The sequence below is a fragment of the Lissotriton helveticus genome, chromosome 7, assembly GCF_964261635.1.
Source record: "Lissotriton helveticus chromosome 7, aLisHel1.1, whole genome shotgun sequence".
Lineage (NCBI taxonomy): Eukaryota > Metazoa > Chordata > Amphibia > Caudata > Salamandridae > Lissotriton > Lissotriton helveticus.
Window position 1 is genome coordinate 1,019,329,732 of NC_136068.1, and position 16,254 is coordinate 1,019,345,985.

The window sequence follows — 16,254 nt, forward strand, 5'->3', positions numbered from 1 at the left end:
GAGGAGGGCATGTTTGATCTGGAGGTAGCGGAAGGCCTCAGTCTGTGTGAGTGCGTATTTGGTCTGTAAGTCTACAAAAGTCAACATTTTGCCCCTGTGTATCAGGTCTCCTATTGTTGAAATACCTATTGTGTCCCACTTGTCGAAGCCCAGGTGAAAACAGAGGGAGCCAAGTTGTTGTGATGTCCACAGCGGGGTGGCCTAGTAAGTCTGTTCGACCATCCCAGGCGTGTATTGGCTTGATGACATATTGCAACTGTGTGTGCCATGGGGCCAATGTACCTAGTTTTTTTGGGCCTACTGTAGAGGGCCCCGAAATATCCCTCCCGTCCTGTTTGGTATTTGTCAAGATGGAAGGCTGGATCGTCTGGTGAGCCGTGTATCCAGTGGTTGGTAGCCACCAGTTGTGACGACCAGTAATAACGGCGCAAGTTGGGCAGTGCGATGCCTCCGTCATACCACTCAGCTATTGATTAGTTGTGACGTGGAGAGCCTCTATACAAGTCTCCCACACAACGAGACCCTCAACATCATTGAGGATGTCCTTTTTTTTTTAACATAAATTTTTATTGAGATCATTACAGAGTCCAGATACATTCGACATGGTCAAGCAAAGTCAAGATACATTCACAACATAAAAAAATCAATGCACAGTTCTATCCAGTAGTCTAGTCCGATTCATGGTCATTTCTACCGTGGGGGATTCACAAAGTTCACCCCTATAGATGTTCCAGTGGCCCCAATTTTTGTCCCATTTCGCAGGGCAGCCACGAAGTTTGTAGACAGTTTTTTCAGCAAACATACATCTGTCCAGCTCCGCCATCCAGCCCACCACTAGAGGTCTATCGGCAGCACCCCATTTCATTGCAATTGAACGCTTAGCAATTAGGAAACTCAGAGCAGCACATTGCGTCTCAAAATCGTTCAGGTCCGTGGCTCCCTAGATGTTGAGAACAATTTCTTTTGGCAACAGAGGAACGGGCTTTCCCAGTGAGTCTCTCATTTTACGGACAACCACCTCCCAAAATCGCTGTATTTCTCGACATTCCCATAGTACATGGTAGAAGGTACCAGTGTGTCCGCATCTCCTTAGGCACCTATCATCTTCCCTCCTCCCGATCCTGGCTAACAGAGTCGCAGGCATGTAGGTCCTGTGTAAGATCTTCAATTTGATCAGTCTAAGTCGGTGACTAATCGCCACCTCCCTGGGGGACATCAGGGCCGCCCGCCACTCATCCTCCTCCGGGTCACCTACGTCCGTCTGCCATTTGTCTCGCAGGGGCTGAAATGTATTTGGGAGGTTATTACAAAGCTTGCGGTAAGTGGAGGAAATAGCTTTTGTCGGGAGGGGTTCTGAAAGCAATCTATCCTCCAGGGGGGAGGATTCCGGCAGGGAGGAAAGATCAGGGATAGCGGAGAGGAGGGCATGTTTGATCTGGAGGTAGCGGAAGGCCTCAGTCTGTGTGAGTGCGTATTTGGTCTGTAAGTCTGCAAAAGTCAACATTTTGCCCCTGTGTATCAGGTCTCCTATTGTTAAAATACCTATTGTGTCCCACTTGTCGAAGCCCAGGTGAAAACAGAGGGAGCCAAGTTATTGTGATGTCCACAGCGGGGTGGCCTTAGTAAGTCTGTTCGACCATCCCAGGCGTGTATTGGCTTGATGCCATATTGCAACTGTGTGTGCCATGGGGCCAATGTACCTAGTTTTTTTGGGCCTACTGTAGAGGGCCCCGAAATATCCCTCCAGTCCTGTTTGGTATTTGTCAAGATGGAAGGCTGGATCGTCTGGTGAGCCGTGTATCCAGTGGTTGGTAGCCACCAGTTGTGATGACCAGTAATAACGGCCCAAGTTGGGCAGTGCAATGCCTCCGTCATACCAACTCATTGTCAGCTTTTGTAGAGCTATATGGGCCGCTTTTCCATCCCACAGGAGAAGGCGGAGATCGCTCTCCACCGACCTAAAGTAGGAGTCAGGAATCGGGAAGGGGCAGTTTTGGAGGGCATACAGAAAGCGCGGGAGTGCCAACATTTTGAACATAGCCGCTCTGCCTGCGAGGGAGAGTGGCAGGGATCGCCAGTGTGCCACCTCGCTGTGTAATCTACGCAAAGGGGCAAGTAGATTCCGATTGCGAAACAAAGTAGGATCTGGAGTGACGAATATACCTAAATATTTGAATCCCTCTTGGGCCACCGGTACGGAGAACCCTCGGGGTAGCGAGGGGGGGGGGCCAAGAAGCATGTATAAAGCCAACTAATTCCAGTTGATCGAGTAACCTGAGTATTTCCCGAAGTTAGTCAAGACGTGGAACAAACTATTGATAGAAGATTTAGGGGAAGCTACATAAATTAGGATGTCGTCTGCGTAGAGGGAGATTTTATCGGTCACTTCATCGTTCCAGCGGAGGCCTATGATGGAGGCGTCGGTGCGGATCCAGTGGGCAAGAGGTTCCAGGGTTAGGGCGAACAATAATGGCGACAGCGGGCATCCCTGACAGGTCCCTCTGTGGAGTTTAAATCTTCTGGAGGTATGGTTGTTGACCCGCACTTGGCCCAGGAGGTCAGTATATAAGAGTCGCACCCATTGGACAAATTTGGGACCGAAGCCAAATCTAAGCAGGACCACAAATAGATAGGGCCACTCAATTGAGTCAAATGCCATTGTGGCGTCAAGGGACAAGATAGCAGCATCTTCCTGGATATATGGCTGTCTGCTCAGGACATTGTTGACTCAACGCAAATTCAGGGCTGTGTTTTGCCCCGGAAGAAAACACGATTGGTTGGCGTAAATTAGAGAAGGAGACGGTTGGCCAGGAGTTTCGCCAGAACCTTGGCCTCTGTACTAATCAAGAAAATCGGCCTATAGGAGCTACATTCATTAGGTGGCTTGTTTGGTTTAAGAATGACGACCACGGACGCCAGCCTCTGTTCAAGTGGAAGGGAGCCGATGTCTCGTCCTTCCTCAAACATATTTTTAAGGTGGGGGACAACTCCAGGGGACATAGTTTTCAGAAATTCAATCGGGACCCCGTTGGGACCCATGGCTTTACCTGATTTGATGGAAAAAAACGCCGTTGTGAGCTCGTCTGCTGTGATGTCAGCGTCGAGCGCGTCTCGGTCTGTCTCCGAAAGCGTCGGTAGCCGCATCTCCGCGAGGGGTTGCCTAGATTCCTCTGAGGTATAGATCGCCCCGGCCGTGTAGATGTGTGCCAGGTGGTCCGCGAAGGCCTCCGCCACCTCCTGCGGGCCAGAGGTCACTGAGCCATCCGGACGTGTGATAGAGGAAACCCATCTCGTCCCCTTCTCACGACGTTCCAGCCAGGCCAGCATTTTCCCGGCTCGATCGCCGTGTTCATATATTCGATGGCGTGTGTTAAGCAGCTGAGCCTGCGCCTTTTCCTGTGCCAGAGCCTTATAGTTAAGCTGTTCCACGCGGAGTCGGCGAGCCGACTCCGTCGAGGGGGACGTGTTGTGGGCCAACTACATCTAGAGGAGGTCTGACTCGGCTTGTAGGATCCGCTCATTGTGCTGCCGGAGGTAACCCAGCTTGAGCGACAGTGACCTGCCCTTAATGACCGCCAGATACGCTTCCCATAAAGTTATTGCCGATTGGACCGAGCCAACGTTTTCAGTAAAGTAGAAGTCGGTATGTTCAATCAAGTCGTCTTTGATATCTGGAACTTGCAAGATCCAGGGATTGATGACTATGGGACCACGGGTGGTTTGGTGATAATACGTCAGTTCGACGCTGATGGGAGAGTGGTCGGAGATACCACGGGGAAGACCCCTGGGATGGTTAAAGAGTCCAATGTCTGCTGTCGGGCAAAAGAGGTAATCAATACGGGACATGCTATTGTGTGCATTGGAGTAGTGTGTGAAATAGGGGACAGTGGAATAGTGGGATCTCCATATATCTTCCAAACCCATGGCATGTGCAAACTCGGAAAGGTCTGTGGAGGATTTATGTGAGCGGCGTGTGGGCTTTCTGTCGAGTTGGTCGTCCATCGTCATGTTGAAGTCGCCCCCTATGAGGAGCGTGCCCATGGGGAGGGTCACTAGGCGGACCCCTAAGTCTCGAAGGGAGTCCCGGCCCAGAGTCGGCGGGAGGTATACGGATATAAGATTCAGGGGATGCCCCTCCCAAGAGGTCTCAACCAACGCAAACCGGCCCAGAGGGTCAGCCCACGTCTTTATGTCTGTGAGTGCTAGGGTTTTCCGGACTAGGATTCCAGTGCCTCGGGACCCGGATGAGAATCCCGCGTGTACCATTAGTCTATATCCCCCTCTTTAGAGTGCCTGGCATGTGTTGCCCACCAGATGTGTCTCTTGTAACAGTACTATGTCAGGAGAGTGGCGTCGTAGGTATTGGAGGACTATACCTCGCTTTATTTTATGCCCTAGTCCATTTACATTCCACGACATTATGGTAAGGGATCTAGACAGGGACTGTAGATTAGTGGCGGACGTCATGGTGGAAATATAGAAGTGGCAAGAGAAGCAGGATGTTTCGACTCGGGTGAAGGTGAGCAGTAGGGGCTAGAGGCATCTGGGCTCCCAGGGGCTGCGAGGTGTCAAGCAGTGGAGAGAGAGTGTGCCATACCATCGCTAGGTCTAGCATAGAACCTGGACTGTAGCAAAAAAGGACTCTGCTAAGGACAAAAGTTACAACAAACAAGAACAAAAACAAACCCCCCATCCCCCAACCCTACACCTACCCACCCTGCCACCCTGCCAGCAGACTTAAAATTATCCACACCCCAACTAGGCAGAGTGCCTGTCGCCCTCCCAAACATGAAAGGGGTACTTGGTGAGCCGTTAAAGCCCTCGCCATAAAGCGTCATAGTATGACAGATAGTCAATATCATTTCCAAGCCAACCTGTGTAGTGTGATATAGCATAAAAGGAACATAACATACGGTTTGGATGAGCGTCCCGTCCCGTGCACACAACAAGACCACTTATACAATCTAGGAGAAAGTGTCCCACTGCAGTGTCCACAGTACAGCCATCACAGTCGGGCCAGTGGCCGCCCGGGGCAGAGCCCGTCGCAGAGGTCGTCCATCCCACCTGTGTGGATAGTCTCATTGATCATCCGGTCCCTCCTCTGGCAGTCCCCCCCTCGGTCCGGGGGGCAGTTGCGATACTCACTCGCTCCAGAGCCCCCACGGTTGTCACTTGTTTTCCCGACTTGGCGCCATCCTTCCAGCCACTCCCAGGCCATCTCCAGAGATTCGAAAAACCAAGCCTTGCCTTCTGCCTCCACACGGAGTTTCGCGGGGTAGAGCATGGAATATTTGATGTCTTTATCACGCATGGCTTTTTTTACCTCAAGGAAGCTGCGTCGTCTGGCTTGTACCTTCACTGTGAAGTCCGGGAAAAATGTGATGTGCACGTCATCCACTCGTAGAGGTCCTCCTGTGTGGGCCGTTTGGAGGACGGAGTCCCTGTCTCGAAAGTTAAAGACCCTCGCTATAATGGGGCGCGGAGGGGCCCCCGGCTGCGGACGGCCTCCAGGGACACGATGCGCCCGTTCGAGGGAGAAGTATGCGGAGAGACGTTTAGGTTTAAGGTGTTTTTTGGACGAGCTCTTCGACAAAGAGGTCCGCCGCCTGACCCTCTATTCATTCCGGAACTCCTAGGATGCGGACGTTATTGCGTCTCGATCTACCTTCATAGTCATCCAGGAGCTCCCCCATGAGGAGCTGTTGTTTTTGCAACTGGGCCACCTGTTGTTGGAGAGTCGACACGTCATCAATAAGGGCGGTTGTCTTGATCTCCACGTCTTTGACTTTAGAATCCATTTTGCGGAGGTCCGCACGTAGAAGGGTAACTTCAAAATTAACGGAGTTTATGCGCGTTTCCAGGGAGGTACGTACACCAGCGATCGCCTCCATCACGTCCTCAAGTGTGAGGGATTTCGTCGCAGGGGAGGAGGGTACAGCCGTTTGATCCCCCTCGGGAGGACGGTCCTTGCCATCCCCTTCGGATGTCCAGGTGAATTTGGTAATTGTTTTCTGGGTGGCAGGTTGGTTATTCCTACTGCTTGCCATGACGGGGTCTCAAGATGTAGAATCGATCTATGGAATATACCGTTTCCACTCGTCGTTGACCTTCCGGGCCTAGCACGACGCGGGAGTAAGGAACCTCCAAGTTTAGGATGGCGGGTAGCCCGCGGCGCCATGCGGTCTACACTAGCTCTCCCTCGCCGGGCGACGCCGGTTGGTCAGGGGTGTAGGTGTGGTCATCAGCCGCGTGCCCAAGTCCCTCAGGGCGATAAGTCTCAAAACTGACCAGGGGGTAGTGGCGTGTATACGGCAGCATATGTTGTGACCGTGGTCGCTAGGCCCAAGATCTATATAGGGGGCACCCGGGCAGTCCACAGTACATTCCAGGGGGCCACAGTTGCGAACCAGCGGCCCCTTGGCGCACCCCAGGCAGCAGGAGAGAGTCCACTCCCAGTTCGGCGCATCTGCCCCTCCAGAGTCCAGCCAGGGGAGCGCAGCGTACCCCAGCGCACCACCGGCCCGCAGCCTCCCGTGGGGCCCAGTGAGGCCGCCTCAGAGTAAGTTCAGGCAGGGCTCTCACGTCGGCAGCAAAAGCAGAGGAGCGGGGCCCCCAGCGCAGTCACAGGGGCGGCGGGAGCTTCCAGAATGAGGCGTCCAGGTGGGGGAGGAGAGGCCTGCAGCAGATCCGCTTGAGCGAGTCCTGGCGATAGGCCAGGAAGCCGGGGACTCGCGTACTCACTGCGGCCGGTGTCGGGGGCAGGTCGGGTCCCTAGATCTCGGGCCGCTGCCGTTCGATGCAGAGCGAGCGGAGACTGCCCCGGTCACTTCAGGGAGCCTCCCAGAGCTCCGACAGCGCAGAGGGCTTGTGACTCCTTCCGGACAGCCAAGCAGCGCAAATACTTTCAGGCCTCCCGGCAGAGTGCGGAGGGGGCCGCCATCTTTGCATGCATCGGTATGGGCTCCGAGACGGGAGCAATCTCCAGTGTGGCACAGCAAAGCAGTCGGGAACGGCGCTCAATCTGAGGTCGGCTCTGAAGTCAACCCCCCAGGTGGTCGCGGGGGTCCGCAGAACAGCAATCGGAGCAATTTAGGGCGGATAAACTGGCGAGGGCCGAAGAGCCGGTCTAAAACGCGACCATTCCTCACGGCTGCAAGCCACGCCCCCGAGGATGTCCTTTTTGAAGACGACTGGGAGTATCAAACACCAAGGAATGTAATCATGGAATGTTGCTCGCTGGCACTGAAGGAGAATTTCTTCGAGTACAACGGAACCCTTTACCTACAGAAGCACGGGACCAGCATGGGGAGCACCTTTGCTCCCAGTATAGCTGGTCTCTACGTGCACCATCTGGAGACAACCAGAATACTCCATCCCAGAAATCCCTTTAGAAATAACATAAGAACTTGGAAAAGGTACATTGACAACATCCTCATTATCTGGGATAGTGATGAAAGGACCGCACAACAATTTCTCACTTGGCTTAACATGCAAGATGACTTCCTCAAGTTCACCACCACTAGCTTCAACAGCAACCTTGTATTCCTCGACCTTAACATCTTCCCCAGAACGGGAGACTGATGACTACCACCCACTTCAAGAGCACATCCAAGAACTGTCTACTCATGTACCAGAGCTTCCACCCGAAACACCTACGGGACAATTTACCTTACGGGCAGTTTCTCCGCCTAAGGCGGAACTGCACTGAGATTGAAAACTTCAAACTTCAGTCTAAAGATCTGCTCCTTAAATTAGAGACCAGTCAGTATCCTGAGAAAATAATAAACCAAGCATATAAGAGGGCACGCAATAACTGCAGAGAGAGCCTTTTTGAAGCTAAAACACACAAAGAAGAGGACAGGAGACCAATATGTATAACTACATATAACACGAGCTCTAACCAGGTCACAAAAATAGTGAATAAGCACTGGAAGATCCTGAATATTGGAGTTTTGCAGATACCAAAACCTATGTTCTCTCATTGAAAGGGGAGAAGCATACACCAGGCCAAAGACCATAAATGACTCCACCAGAAATCCGAATTTTGTCCAGGGCCACCACCCATGTGGGAAATGCAAAGTCTGCTGTCTCACTAAGAGAAGTAAAAAGTTGACATGTCAGAACGGAACTATTTGGGAGCAGAGGTGTTTTACGACATGCAATAGCCACAACGTGGTTTACTTGATTACATGTCCATGTCATCTAGAGTACGTTGGCATGACCAGCAGGGCCATCAAGATTAGAATAGGGAAACACAAGAGTACCATCAAGTGCAGAAAAGCGAGTACAAAAATGACTACGCATTTCTTGGAAAATGGGCACAAACCCGAGGACATCTCTTGGACCATAACTGAGCAAGTTGAAAAAGAGGAACACCTCCTCGAGAAAGAACAGAGATGGGTGTTCCGCTTGAACACCAACAGAACTGGCCTGAATGACGAGATACCATGGGGACAACTGTAACTGGCTACAGAGACCCCTTTGGGAACAGAAATCTAGAACCTCCTGACCAATCCGTCTATTAGACGCACATCCTGTGATCATCAACACCACTCTCCACATGAGTTGGTCACCAACGCTATGTTGAGGTACCTTTGCTACGGTGTTTCCCATTGGACCACACACACAAACCTGACCTGAACATTTTCAACACTGCTGCAGCTGGCCATCACACCACTGAGCAGATAGGTGGATCAAGACTCCTGACCACACATTCTATGTCCATTTTTACCATTGAACGCCTAAATTAATCGTTTTTGTAAATCGTTTTTCTAAACTAAACCTTCTCACACTTATTGCCCAATTGATGTAACGCCAAGTGAGCGTCCACTTACGCTATATATTTGTTGTCAATATTTTGTTTTTCTCTTTTTTTTCCGCATTGGAGATATGAAGGATTTTTTTTACCCTAGAAACAGTAAAAAGACTACATCAGCGTTCCCTTTTTTTCCACTGTTGGTGCCATAAGAGGCGCCCATTTCGGGTCAGCGCTCTAGTTTATTCATCCTACAACAGAGCCGAGCTGGAGATTACTAATCGTTTCGCGCATGGGTGAATCCAGATAAATAACCGATCAATGTCAGCGCCACGAGAACCCACGGAGCTGCAGAGGGGTAGGATTGAGGTGGTCTCTTGCCAGCTGTAACGTAAGTAAGACCATGATCATAGGTCTTTAAACATGGTCATTCGTGTAAAATGGGCATGAATACAAAACAAACATTTGGAGTGACTTTTGGATGCGCTTTTCTTTTCAGTAAACCGCATGGATAACCCTACGACGCAGGCTCATGGGACACGCTATATTTGACATATCAGTATGTATAATTACGTTACTAATAAGAATGCGTGCAATAGGTCGCTCCGTTTTTTCTTATAACCAACTACCTAGCCAATTCTGATTTTAAATTTACCTTTTTCATTCATACACCGATTTTCTCATGAACGAAATCTCGAGGTAGAATATTGCTCCAGCCACAACAGTAACCCTTTCCTAGGGTCGCAACCATCGTGGCTGGTTGTGTCATATGAATGTATTGAGGCATGCTTTTATGTGTGAAATTTGGAGGGTGACTTAACCCGAGACCAAAGAATCATGAAAAATATTTCACGAGGTCTTTTTCATAAAAGTTGATTAAATGTGATGATGTTACACAAGGTAACATATACAATGCCACAATATGATTTACGCAAATATGCGAACATTGAGAATTGTGTGCGGAAATGCGTGTGCTAAATGACCATTGCGTTTTTCTTTCCTTTTTTTCCTTTTCTCTTACAGAGACCATAATACGTCACTCATTTTTCCTGCTTCAACTTGGGCCCACTCAAGCCCAGGAGCAAAACGAAGTAGCCGATTTTTGCTACTTTGTTTTAGGACTTTAGGCCTATTACATAGTTATCTAAACTGAGTATAATTAGTAGGGACCAGTAGAGGTCCTGAGGAGTAAGCAGCAGGGGACTGCTTACGAAACATGTCATGTAGACCAATTAGAGAGCATAATACGCCCTACTGAAACCCCTTTTTATTGTTCCCAACTAGAGAAGTCAATAAATCATTTTTTTCTACTAGCCAGGGAATTTTTAATTTGTTCTCACATATTTAGGTCCCTACACTTTGTCTAAAACCACTTTTTCACTGTCTTCACACCACACATAGCCTATCGTCACAATACTAAGTGCTCCCGCGTAGCTCGTAGGTCGCAGCACACCCCGCCCCGTAGAGGGACGGGAAGAACCCTATGATGAAGCATGACACTAAGGGATTCTTACTGTGTGAGGGGTATTTTAAAAACACATAGGGCCCGATGTAGGTAGGAATCATTTACCGATTTTTAATTACCGAATTTTACCGATTCGGTAATTAAGAATCGGTAAATATGAAGGGTGGACATGTAGGTCCATCCAGATGTTTTTTTTACCGAATCGGTAAAATTCTGTATTTACTGATTCGGTAAATACCGACCGGTAATACTCCATTCATTCCTATGGGCTTTGAAGCCCATAGGAATGAATGGGGCATTACCGGTCGGTATTTACCGAATCGGTAAATACAGATTTTGACAAGGGTGCAGGGGGTGTCACTTTGACACCCTCTAGCACCCCCAAAAAAGGTTCGGGGGCCATGTGGCAGGCATACCTGCCCTAAGGGCAGGTCTGCCTGTCATATGGCACAGGTGTGCATGCACACATGTGCATGCACACCTGAATCGGTATTTTAACATCAAATTGAATTTGATGCTAAAATACCGAATCGGTAAGGCTTGTGGGACTCAGAAGAGTCCCACCTACATACCAAATTTACCTAATCGGTAGAAATACCGATTCGGTATTTTACAGAATCGGTAAATTTACCGATCTGTAAATTTACCGATTCTGTAAAATATGTGTCCCTACATACCAAAGCTCAAATACCGGTCGGTAACGGCCGAAAATACCGATTTTCGGCCGTTACCGACCGACCTACATCGGGCCCATAGTGCTCTTCTTTCGCCATCGTTAAAAGAGAGCCGTTCTCACAAACCCTAGATAGATAATCATCACAAACTGAAATATTAAAGTTCTTCACCTTTGCACATTGATAGAATCCTACTGTTAATATATACAATTTAGGAGGGTGATTCTACCACCACTACCTCTACACTTCCTCAACTGTTGTTTTGGAGCATTATAAATGTGACCATTCCCCTCAAACAGAGACGTTTTAAGGTCTGGTCAAAGTGGGCACTGGCCAAGGGCCGCAGTGTTAAGGGGGACCCTGTTCTGCAGTGAATCTTAAGCTGATTACCTTGAATAATTCTTAAAAGGATTGTTTTAAAGACCATTTTCCTTTAATATATGTTTAATGGGGGTTGAGTATGTGAGTCTGTTACAGACATTTTGCACATTTCGCAGAGATGTTGTGTTTCTATTTCATGCAACAGCCATAAAAGAAGTTCCTTCTGGATTAAAACAGCTTCACATATGAGAAATGGTAAAATGAAACAGAGAATATTTGTAATAATATCAGTGAGCTGCTGCTGTGTTACACAAAATTGAAAACACACACCACTATCCCTGAATAATAGATATCAACACATTTAAAAGTTGGACCAGTGTGCCTGTGCACTGTCAGTGACCTGCCCAAAGAGGGCAGCAAACGGGTGAAATTAGAGCATAAAGTTAAAGCTGTTCCGAAAAGGGGCCCCAAAAATATGTTTGGCGCAGCTCCCACAAAATCCTTCTACCTGCCCTGAAATATGTATGTGCGTACACTCACTGTTTCAGCTTTAAATACAATCATCCACTGCCCTTTTACTGCAGCTTTGCAAGCTCCGTAAAGGTTATGTGGAGCAGATGCTACTATTGAAGATATATTTAATTAAACAGAGTCTGACCAGTCAGCGAGCTATGTTTCACCGGAAAAAACACGATGCAGCCTCTCATCTGTCAGTCTGCTGGCTGCAGTAGTCAATATGCCACTTACCATCCACTTAAGGCCTTTAGTAGATTGTAAAACACTAACCCCTGTCAGTGACAGTCAGTGGTAGCTGCCTAATTACTTTTATTTTATTTGGCCAGAGAACTGCGGTAAGAATTCACACCATCACTAATTTAGTGTAGACCACAATCTGAACCCTACTAATATTCTGGACCAAGCTATCCCCAGTATTTCATGTCATAATAATCACTTGGGAAGGGATCATTATTCAACTCGAGGGCATTCAGTCTCCTGCCCAGATATTCACACTACGCAGACTCGAACTTTAGCCTCTCCCAAACACATGCAACAACTACAGACTTCAGTAATGTATGTGCTTAGTTGACCATTAAATGGAAATAGTGGGAGAGGTGTGGCGCCGCGGCCAGGGCGACTGACGCCGGAATCTGGGGACCACGGTTCGATCCCCGGCTCCGGCGGCAGGTTAGCCCAGCACCATGTGACTCTGGGCAATAGCTCGCTTGATCTTCCCGACGACCCCCAGCGCCTAGAGACCCTTACGGGTGAATGTGCGCTTTACAAATGTGGACTTTACTTTACTTTTTAATCAATGGTTCGGTATCTCAGCCTAGTGTTTACATCGGTATTCAATATTTTTTATTAATTTTTGCAATTTAAAAAATCTCCACTCAGCCCCCAGGCAGAGGAGGGCTGTACAAGGAGAGAGTAAATACAAAATGAAATTAAAAAATATATATATGTTGGTAAATAACGTATATTAAGAGACAACAAAGGGCAGGAGCAATATAATATGGAAAGTGAAAAAATAAAAAGTAGAAAATCAAATGATTTAAACTATGCAGATTGTACAGGGTACTAGTCTGGACAAGGAAGTAATTAACAGTAGTTGGGCTATGCCGTCCTGAAGAGATAGAGTTTCACGACTTTATGAAACAGTAGGAGAGTTGGGGACATTTCCATGGCTGAGAAGAGACAGTTTCATATGCAAGGGAAAACAACAGAGAAAGCCTGGGCTCAGGGATTTGCTTTGTGGAATTTAGTAATTTCCATGTGCAGTAAAACCCTGCTTCTGGTCACTTGTGATCCGCCAGAGTCATTCAGTTTGAGACCGGATAGTATGGCTGCCCAGCGACACTTACCTTGTAGGTCGTACATGAGAGTTTTGTTTGCAAAATATTTTATTGCATTTTTCAAACTTTGCAGCTTCGACTTTTTATAACTATATATATTGTTTATGGATTCCAGTATTTTCATTTCAAATCATCAGTCATTACATACAATAAATACATAAATATTTCTATGTATCTATGTTTTGTTCGTCACTAATTTGTCCAAGTTCACTTATCTTTTCTTCAGTTACTCCTGCACAATCCCTTCTATATTATACATTACTCGTCTCTACTATGCTATTAAAGGTCTGAGCCATTTAGTCGCCATTGATTGCATCTTCCGTTCCACCCCATATTTTCTGATATTTATGGACACCCTTGTGCCTCATAAATTACTTTTCTGGCAGCTCTACACCAGTCCATAATTCGTTGCAATTGAAGGATTATTGATATTTCCCCCCACCCCTATGCTACACAGTGTCTATTTTTGCAATTAGGAAACTTTGGTCAAATAATAATTTTTGATATGTAGTTAAATCCACATATACCAAGACTCCTAATGTTACTGGGCACTTGGCACTTATAGAGCGCACGGCAACTCCCAGGCAGCAAGTAGCGATATCTGTATTGATTTGCTCATAATCCCTTCCAGTTGATTTTTAATCTTCTTCCAGTATTTTTGGATCTAAGGACATTCCCAGATAGTGTGATATAAAGTCACCTTCTGAACACATTGCAGGGCACATCTATTGTTTTTGATTAATACAAATGTGTGTAATTGTACTCCAGTATAATAAATACTATGCAAAAAATGTTATTGACTTAATTGACTTGACTTATTGTTCAAGCCATGATTATCTCTCTTTTGGACTATGCCAGCGTACTGCTCCTGGGTGCTAACAAAGCAGAGGTACTGCGACTCCAACGGGTTCAAAACCTGGCAGTGAGAACTCTGATTGGGCTCCCTCGCAGATGCCCTGTCAGAGCAACGATTGGAAGACTGCATTGGCTCCCGATTGCTTCTCGGATTAAATTTAAAGCCCTCGTCATGGCGTTTAAGATCCTTAAAACCGGGAGACCGGTCTTACTGCGCCCATTGTTGACCTGGTACGTTCCCCGGCGTAGCTTGCGCTCGTTGGGACAACACCTGGTGAATGTACCACGAACCAAACTATGCCGCATGGGAGGGCGCTCCTTCCGGGTGTTGGCGGCTACACTATGGAACTCCCTGCCGGCCCACATCCGTGGAATAGTGAACCTGTTGGCTTTTCGGAAAGCCTTTAAACTCTCCTCTTCTCATCATCATAGGCTGTTGCCTATATCTGGCTAACCTCGAGTACCTGTCTCTTTGACCTAGCAGCGCCGGGACGCCTCTTTGCTGGGGCAGCTGTTGCGCTTTACCAAACCCCTAACATAACATAACATAACATCTGAAGTTGTCTTTTACTTGATATTTCCCCAAGGGCCTTCACTATATCTTCCCATTTGGTATCCTCTATGTTTCCTATATCTCCCTGCAGTTTCTATCTAAGAGTACTGCGTTCTTTGAGGGTATTCACCATGATGGTTATAGAAGTAAGGGAAATTGCCTTCCTTAGCATCTGTCTGTCTAATAGCCTTCTCATTAGAAGTGAATCTTCTTTCATTTCCTTGTCTGGCATAATCTCGTAGGTCAGTGCATCTTTAAGCTGTAAGTATTAAACCCTGGATTGCGTTCATGTCATATTGAGTTTGAAAGTACTCGAATGGGAACATCCCATTCACCTGGTGATAAATAATGGTCCCACCTTATATTTTGGGTCAGAGATTAAGGCCAAGGAATATCTGGAGTCCTTGGGTAAATGAATTAAATAAAGATGACGATGTATGTTTCTGGGGGGCTGGGGGTGAAGGGTGGGGGCGGGTATTTTGTACTCGGTATTTGGTAAGAATATGTTGGGAATTTAAGGGGTGTGGGGGCCTAGGGGCTTCGGGGGTTTGGTGGCGAAGCGAGTGTTGTCTCTATCGGGTAGAGCTGATATGTTCATAGACGTTACAAGGGTCAGTTAGTAATTCACAGGTCACGAGAGGTAGTCACTGTCCACCTACACAGTGTTCATCACATGCACAGACTATCGTCTGAGCGTCCCGGTGGGGTGAAGGTCGTTCATGGGCAGGGGTGGGTAGGAGCTGGGGGGGTTCGAGGGGGGGACGGGTGGGAAGGGGGGCAGGGCAGGCTCACTTTAGGGTGGGCAAAAACAAAAAAAGATGAAGATAATACCAGGTGCTTTGTATTCGATTTTGTGGATATTTTGACTATTTTGATATATGCAATAAATTGTGAAATGCTGAGATAGTGCATAGGTGAACAAGTTACAAGATTTAATGGAGAAACTTAGGATCTGCTCAATTAACGTAGGGGGTTTAAACCACTGGTCTAAGAGACAAAGATTGGGGCATTTGGTTAAAACTAATCAGATAGAAGTGATCTGTATCCAGGAGTCCCATCTTCCCTGGGCAAAAAAACATCTACTCAGCATCAGAGGTTTTGAGCTTTTGGCATGCTCTAAGCAGACATCATCCATTAGAGGGGTGGCAATCCTGGGTAAAACAAGTCTGGGCGGTATGGTACGTACCCAGGCAGATGCGGGGGGTAGATGGGCAATTGTGGAACTTACGATCGGGGCCACAGTATGCTCTATATATGGCTCAAATCGGGACGAGCCAGAGGTCTTTGACAATCTAGAATTAGAATTCTTAAAATGGTCGCCCCCCTAATCGTGTGTGGGGATTTTAATATCGATGCAGACCTTACAGATACCAATGGAATGACAAAGTATGCGGGTAGTAAACCAAGGGTATATAGAGCTTTATGTTCGCTTATTAATTCCTACGGTTTGTTAGATGTGTGGGGATATAGAGAGCGGTATAATCTAGGATGCACATATTTTTCATATCCGCACAAAAAGTATACTAAACTGGATTACTTTCTTGTCTCTTCTACAGAAGCCTCAAGGGTGGGTATTAAAAAAACGCCAAAATTGTTCTCGGATCATAATCCGTTGGTCTTGGTATATGAACCGGATAACGCTCCCAAACCTAGGTCTACCTGGACATTCGAGAGGAGATTGTTAGCATATCCCAAGTTTATCAATCATCTTAAAGAATGGACAGAACATTTCTTTGCTGCTAACAGATATAGCTCCTCTCGTAATTGGGTCTGGGATT

The 16,254-nt window shown here is 47.5% G+C and overlaps 1 long non-coding RNA gene across 1 annotated transcript in view; it reads left to right on the plus strand.

The window, feature by feature from the left end:
* Window positions 1-9,053: 9,053 nt before the first annotated feature.
* Window positions 9,054-16,254, plus strand: part of LOC144767189 (uncharacterized) — a 91,476-nt gene continuing 84,275 nt past the window's right edge. The window contains exons 1-2 of the long non-coding RNA XR_013598093.1: window positions 9,054-9,146; window positions 9,255-9,314. This is a non-coding gene — a long non-coding RNA (uncharacterized LOC144767189). The remainder of the gene's footprint in view (window positions 9,147-9,254; window positions 9,315-16,254) is intronic.